We start from the raw sequence: 8,386 nt of genomic DNA, 5'->3' as shown, positions 1-8,386 counted from the left end.
ACAGGGTGATCTTCTGCTGGACTACCTGTTCAAATGACACCCTCGCACATTTCGAGAGGCGAAGATGAAGGAAGGTGGGGGGCGGGCTGCTAGAGTGCATACACCTCCATGGGCATGCCGTTTCCGGGGGGGAGGGGGGGGGGGAATATGGCGTATGGCAGCCCCCTGAGACAGAAGTCCCCTCGTGGTTTTTTTTTCCAGCTCGCTTCCTGGCCATTGTGTCACGCCCGAGTGCCATTGTCAGTCCCCCCCCCCCCCCCCCAGTCCCTCTTGGAGAGCCCCACCGCCCCATGGGGGAGAGGCGCATCTATTATTAATGAGGGGTGCTGTAGCACAGCCCCCGCTTATCTAATTTAGCAGCCGGATTCAGACGGAGATGGCTGGGCCGAACCCGGGTGGGGGTGGGGGTACGAGCAGGGGGCAGAGGCCCTCACGGCCCCTCTGGGTCATAAGGGGGACAGACAGGCAGGGCTGGGTGTCCCACTGGGGAGGGTGTGGCCTTGATGGGGGGGGGGGGTGACCTCTTCTGACCAGGGGATGAGCTTTCGGGACGAATCGGCACATTAAATTACCAAACGCTGACAGGGGTGGGGTTACATATTCACTGTGCGGGTGCCAGAGGTCAGGGTGTGAATCAGGAAGCTCAGCGGGGCACTACGGAGAACGTGGGGAGGGGAGGGTCCCTCGCGCCCTTGCCTCAGTTACTGCAACATCAGACCCCCCCTCCTTGGTGTGTGTGTTTATATGTGTGGCTTGTGTATGTGGATTATGTTTATATTACATTATTGAGCATAGGGGACCATAATGACGTTGTGGGGACCATTTTCCAGGTCCCCACAAAGATCTGTAACTGCAATAAAAAAAGGAAATTTGCCAAAAGTCTTGTATTTAGTTTGGTTACTTATGGTTATGGTTAGGACTGGGTAGGGGTTAAGGTCATCATGTTGGGATTAGAGTTTTCCCTACAGATATGAATGGAGAGTCCCCACAAAGATATAATTACAAACCTGTGTGTGTCTGTGTCTGTGTGTGTGTGTAAGAGACGAAGCAACTCCCACTTCATCCTTGATACACCCCCCCCCCCACCCAGCACCATCAAACACACACAGAGACCTACACAGGCAAACACAGCGCAGCTCCACCTGTGAGGTACACGACACAACCCACCCCCCTTTCCTCAACCCTCCCCCCCCCCTCCTCATGGCTCCCCCCCCATCTGTGTCATGGCTGAAATGAATCACTGTCAGTGATGTTGAGAGCACTTACTGTCAACCCCACTGCCCCAGGCCCCGCCGCTGATGGACGCAAACTATAAAATATCACCCCCCCCAGGGAGGCATCACTCATGCACTGCCCCTCCTGGAGGTGAGAGGGCGTGTGCTGGTGTGTGTGTGTGTGTGTGTGTAAGTGTGTAAGTGTGTGTGTGTGTAAGTGCACTTGTGTAAGGACAGGGACAGCTAAAGGTACAGTTTTAGGAAAATAAACACGATCCAGGGTTTTTCTGTGTTAAGGGGTGTGTGGGGGGGACACGGTCACACTAGTGCCTCATGCTGGCCCCCAGTGCTGAGGCAGAGAGTGAGGTAGAGGGGTTGGGTTCATGTGTATTTCTGTGATATCACAACCCCACCCCCCCCACCCCCCTCCAAATCTGCTGACAGGCATCAGTCACTATGAGCTTGATATTTGGGGGGAGGGTCAGGGTATATCCATAAGCCCTGCCCAGCCCTCTGCAGCGCCCCCTACCTGCGGTATATCAGTGAACTGTAACTACGACCAGGCATGCCTACTTCTTCTAAGAGCTTCTAAAATGTAGCATCAGGTTGCCACCTTGTCTCCTGAAGGTGGGACTCTGCTCTAATCTCAATCCGGTATCTAACATCAATGCGAATGTCAGTCTCACTGCAGAGACATTAATAAATGGCGTTCTTGGGGTTGAAAATCGGGTTTTAATGCACTTGGGGACTGAGCTTGTTGGACGGGTCAAAAAAACTTTTGCTATCCCCCCATGTTCTACTGTCTTTGGTAACCGGCTCATCTAATGGGCTCTGGTGGTAAGGGAGGGGGGCCCCAGCCCCCACTGTATAAAGCACCTATAGGGGAAATGCTGTTATTAGCCAAGAGTAATACGAGACATTTACAGTGCAGCACCCGGATGATCCTGGCTTGGCTTTCGGTTTGGATTCATCTCATTCCTCACGGATTCCTCTCTCCCTGTTGGCGTGTCCTCCCCGTGACCCTGCCACCTGTAACCCTAACCCACCCCCCCCCACGCGTCACCCTCCTCCTGCTACCCCCGTCTGGCACGGCACCTGGACACTCATCTATAATTCCTGATGAGTGTAATGTCATCTCCAGCTGATAATTACGTGATATTCCTCACCTCCGGCGTGGCCTAGTGGGGGGGGGGGGGAGGTGCAAATGAGAGGCGGAGGGGCCATGACGGGTCACGGGGGCGACTGGTGCTGGGAGGGGCATTATGGAAGGTGTGTCGGTCGGGGGGGGGGGGGCGGCATGGGTAGAGAGGGGGAGTGTAATACCATACACACTGTGGGGGGGTTAGGGTGTTAACTCCACATGGCCGCTGCCCCTGTCTGGACCTCCAGAGCGTGACAGGAAGCTGGAGCGCGTGGCATCACTTATTCACGAACGCCCCTTCGCAGCCTCTGCGCCGGTGTGACTGGAACTGCCCCCCCCCCCCGCCGCACTTCAATCATGCAGCTATCTTGCCTCGGGTCCTCCGGTCCGATTTTTCACAAGATGCGCATTCCGCTGATGTTACACCTTAAACGACATGAATAAGTAAATAACGGCCTTTTTCCAGTCATTTAATCTGCGCTGGGCAATTAGCGAGTCTGAAGTTTGTGGAGACTTTTTTCTGATCTCTCCTGTTCTTATTATTGTTATTGAAATGTCAGACTCTTATTTAGCTCAGGGATGAATAATAGATGAGGTGTAATTACTGTCCTGAATGGGATGACAGGCTGGCCGGGGTCAGTGGCTCAGGACCACAGCCCCCTCTCCCTCTCCCTCTCTCCCTCTCTCCCTCTCTCTCATCGTGCTTTAATTAGATCTCGTAATTAGTCTCCCCGATGGCAGCGGGAAGGCCAAGGGCCCCGACAGCCACGCCAGAGGTGAAGCCGCTATCCTCAGCGCCCACCCAGCCTTCGTTAGTGTGCTGGACTCCAGAGCGACTCTTTAAGACTCCCTCTGTCTTGCCAGGGGCATGAGGGTCGGGGGGGGGGGGGGGGGGGGGTGGAGGGTAGCATAGGCTCCAACGTGGCCGATAGCGTCCACGTGAGCTCCAATTGGCCCCCTGCTCGACCAATTACATCAGTAATGCTCTCAGTGTCATTAATCCTTGCCAAGGACTGTGGCACATGCAATCCGCAGTGGCACGCCTGCTCCGAACCACAAGCTGGTCCATAACCAAAGAGACGCTTAGTAAAAGTCAATGAGCGATGCAATACTTTTGTCGTGTGACAAGCAGGGTTCACTGAGACCCCTGTGACGTGAGCACATGCAAAGGGGCAACTGCATGCTTGCTAACACGCCATTTATTCTTCTGTAACAGGGAGTAGCACAGATGACCAGTATAAACAGAAACACCAGTAATGGGCAGACACACATAACCCCCAATCCCCCTAACCCCCCCACTTCGCCCCACCTAGGCTCGCCTTCCTCCCTCTTCCCCTTTATGTTAGCCAGGATGTGCCAGACATGGCTCCCTAATCAGCAGGCCTGGCGGGCGCACAGGCCGGTTACCATAGCAACGTGCTAGCTGGTCGACATGGCAACCGCGCTGCGGTCCACTATTAAAAAGATGACAGGGAAGGAGAGTGGGGGGAAGAGGGGGTTGGGGGGGGGGGGGAAGCGATCAAGACAGGCTCACCCTGCAACCATAATGCACTGCCCAAGAGGAGAAAAGGATTGGTGATAGGGGTGGGGGGGGGGGGGGGGGGTAGAAATATGGAAGAGGAAACTGGGGAGGGGATGAAAACAGAGAAGATGGGATTCAAAAAGAAATATGGGGCTGAGGAAAACAAGTGGAGCTTTGATAGGAAGGGGTACATCGATCAATGGCATACTGAGTATGATCAGCATTAAGTGAATCATTAAGTCTGCGGTTTTCTTCAGAGTGATTAAGCATGAATAAAGCACATCAGAACGGGAGTTTCTGTGCTTGTGTCTGTATTATTCCTGTGTTTCCTTTGCAGACAGGAACCCCGGAAGTACACAGCCAGGGCCGTCGGGGGGGCGTGGATACCCCGGCAGATTCAGGGGGGCCGGCACTTTACAGGGGTCCATGAATATGTAATATTATATGTAAAATTGTACCAGGGTGCCCAAGGTGACATTTTGTCCGGCGGCCCAAAATTTCTAAGTACGACCCTGTGCACAGCAACCCCGTGGTCTTTACGAGAGAACTGGCACAAACTGGACACGTTTGCCTGAGAATTCCTGCATCTCTGTGTCGGCGAGCGTCACGGGAGCGTTCCTGGCATGACGGCGGTGCAAAGATCTGGCTGTGATCTTCCCCTGATCTATAGAGAGGCTTGGAGCGGCCTGGGAACCGGAGAGGAGGCCGCTCCTCTCCCCCTACGTCGGCCTCCCCCGGCATTGGCATTCCTCCACCCCACACCCGGGGGGCCACACCAGCGTTATCCCACCAGCGGTCATGGTGGTGGGCGTAGCTCCACCCCCCCAACACACTGGCACACCATTCACAAGTAATTAAAGTGAGTTTGGGCTGAGTCAGAAAGTGCGTCATGCTTTTAATGAAATTATGGCCGTGTACAGAGCTGGCTTAGACCCTGCTGGGGTCCTGCGGGGGCCGCTCTAAACCTGGATACACCCCCGAGGACATACGCGGTCTCACACAGGGGTCTTCTTGTCTCTGCTTTCTGCTCCTCCTCCTCCCCCCCTCGCGGCATGGTGGATCTTGCGCTTTCCGCTGCATTTAACGTGCCTGGGCTTCTGCGGGCCGCGTTTACGGCGCTCTTTAATTGCAGCCCTCAGTCGGCGGGGGTTACAGCGCCAGTCTGCGGCCCAGGGACCGGCCAATTACAAGCAGTCAGCGATCAATTAATCGCAGCGCAGGCCTTATTAAAAGTTGAACCGGCCCGAACCTAAATCAATTTCAGAAACAAATGGCTTTCAGGTGCAACATGGCAGAAATGCAGGAGCTGTATAATTTCTGAAAAAATTAAATGCTCTCCTAAATTTCCCACGATTCCGCTGGTGAATCTACGTCGAGGTCACCCCCCAGCATCTCGTCATCTCCGCATTACCATGCCCCCTCTTTTAGAGACATTACATGGCATCTTGCTCAAAGAGGCCCCCCGACAAGCCGCTACCCTCTTCCACCCTTGGCTTGGAGCTCTGGATGGGGTGCCAACGATGCCCCCGGGACGCACGATGACACTTCAGCCCCCAGTGCCTGCAAACGCTGTTCACACACACCTCAGGCTGACACACAGGGGCATATGCTGCAAGGGGAGGGACGGTTTGATGAGTATTGATCTTGCTATTATCCCATGTCAAGCTGCCGCTGGATTTGCTGGAGGTTTATGGTGAGTTTGTGGTCATGTTATTCAGACAAGTAGCCCCATGGCAAGGGTATGAGTATGTCTGTGTATAGGGGATGAGTATGTCCGTATATATGGGATGAGTGTGCCTGTGTGTATGGGATGAGTATGTCAGTGTGTAGGGGGTGAGTATGTCCATGTGTGGTGGATGAGTATGCCCATGTATAGGGGATGAGTATGACTATACCTGGGGGATGAAGATGTCCACATCTGGGATGAGTATACTAATGTCAGTAGATTAAGGTGGGCCCGTGTCTGGGGGTATGTCCACATCTGGGGGGGATGAGTAGGCCCGTGCCTGGTGGGTGAGTATGACCACGTCTGGGGCTGAGTATGCTAATTTCTCTAGAATGAGTAGGCCTGTGTCTGGGGGATGAGTACCATGATGTCAAGGGGTGAGTAGGTCCATGTCTGGGGAGATGAGGAGGCTAACATGTGGGAGATGGGAGTACTACTGGCTGCAGGACAGAACCAAAGGATCCACATGCCCGATTTGAACTGTGTCTGACCTACAGAGAGCATTCCTCCAGAATACAGACCCCCATGCCAGGCTGCCACAGAGCACTGTGTTACAACCTGATTAAATGTGGCTACCTGAAAGTCACCAAGCGGAGGACTGCAGCAGACACACATCTCGGGGAACAGGGGATCACGGGGGGTGGGGAGCCGGACTATGGCCAGCATGTCAGCAACGTCACGCGCGGAAAACGGCATTCCCCGGCTCAGCCTTGTGTCCCCAAACTATACCTGGCATTCTCAGGACAAGTGAGATTTGAAGCGATATAGCTGATACCATCCCTAAAAAGCCAGCCTGCCAAGATCCACAATCTGGACCCAAATCAAAGCGAGATTAAATGGCCCAAGGCCAGAAGCATAACCCAACAGAAGGCCGGTTTGTGAAGCATTTAACTCACACCTTTCACAAGTGCTGTTGTCTCAAAATGCATGAGTGAACAGTAAAGGATAACAAAAACCATAAACTTACTCCTCAGTGGCGGGGGCAGGGGGCGGGGCAAATTCATAGGACAGCTTCTATGGGCCCTGGTCTATCTGCACAGTTGGGTCAAAACCTGTCTGCATGGGTGGGGGGGGGGCGGGCTTGTCACTTCCAGGGTTAACAGGAAGGGGGAGGTACACCCCCACGACCCATGGAGTCCGGTGGCCATCACCATGACCGTCCCGCCGAGCGCTAAATGGAAATCAATACTGGGGAGTTTAGCAAAGAGTTAATTACCGCAGTGAGCCGATTGATCCGACGTGGACTTCTGGAGAAGTGTGGGAGCGATTTGTCTCTTTTGTTGAGGGGGAAGGAGGGTTGGAAAAAAGAAGCGCAGAGAGGGTGAGGAGGTGAAAGAGCGACTGGGAGCAGGACGGGAGCCGGGAAAACCACCAAGGGGAAGTTGCGTATCAAAGGTATGGGAGCATGGAAATCCCATCCCAGAAGCGGGTGAGCCGGGAGTCATGGGCAGGGAGTCATGGGCAGGGAGTCATGGGTCATCAGAGACTCAAATCTCTGCCTCTCCATCCAGAAATCTGGAAGCCGTAGGGGTGTCCAGCAGCGATGACGCACACTGACCAGCGCCGATTGGGTCTGCTTGCTGAATGTGAGGCAATCAACTGCTGATCCACTACAAAGACGAGGAGGAGGAGGAGGAAGGAAAAAACCTTCAAACCACAAACACATGCAGCAGTTGGGGGCTGTGGCCATTCCTGACAGGAAAGGTTATCCGCTTTTATTGGAGGAAATAGGTGTTCCGTGCCTTTAAATGCTGCAGTAATGCGTGGGGGTGGGGCCTCCCCTGGGTCCTATCACACAGCCTGTGGGGCACTACCATGAAGTCACCCCCCCCCCCCCAGTCTGCCCATTATGTCAGATCCCAGGTATTGGCGTCATGCCTCTGGCTTCCCCACTGCCAGCCCGCCATCCTATCAACAGACAGGAAGTATCCCGTCCTTCTGCCTGCTTTTCCAGTCCTTCATCCCTATTTTACAGGAAAATGATTGTACCGCATTGGGAGGAAATGAATCAGAGGTACATTCTGCTGGCCCTGGGTCAGGGGGATATAGGGGGGCGACTCTGCGCGTACCCACATACGCCCTCGACACACCACCGTTACCCTGAAAGGTGGTCTCAGCGTATCTACGGCTGAGCGTGCATCGCCATTGCTGTCCAGTCGTATGTTTGCATCCCCCCTGGAGATGAAGCAGCACCCCAACCCCCCTGGTGTGTCGCTCAGCCCTCATCAGTATTCACAGTATCAGTATTCATGGCCAGCTTCAATTGGCCAATCACAGCTTAATGGAACCTCACTGGCTCCACCTCCCCCACTAGCACACATGTGTTCTCATGCATGATCATACGTGCACCTGCAAAGACAAGCAGCACCGGCCTGCTTCCCCTGGCAGCAAACACACACTTATACACACACGCACACACACACACACACACGCGTGCTCTACTGCTGATTTCCAGGTTGCCAAGTCCAGAAGGAGGGCCCTCCTTCGTCACGTCCAGGCCTGTCTGTTTGCGACCTTCAGATAAACCTCTGTGAAGTTTTTGTGTTCCTCCGAGCCAAAGGCGTTGCTGTACTGTGGGAACCATCCTCAGTTGGCCCCGGCCATGAACCTGGAGCGGCGTCGCAGTCAAACCTGCCAGCGGAAACGAGTAATCCCCTGACACACGGTTCCTCTGTGGTTTTGGTTCCCGCTCACCGATCTGAACCTCTCACCCGCGTTTCTATGCCTCCGCCACACACTGCCAAGATGCTGGCAGCCAGCGACCTCATCATGCCCTCTCTTGG

The sequence above is a fragment of the Paramormyrops kingsleyae genome, chromosome 11 (genome assembly GCF_048594095.1).
Source record: "Paramormyrops kingsleyae isolate MSU_618 chromosome 11, PKINGS_0.4, whole genome shotgun sequence".
In the NCBI taxonomy this organism is placed as follows: Eukaryota; Metazoa; Chordata; class Actinopteri; order Osteoglossiformes; family Mormyridae; genus Paramormyrops; species Paramormyrops kingsleyae.
This window is presented reverse-complemented; position numbering follows the sequence as displayed.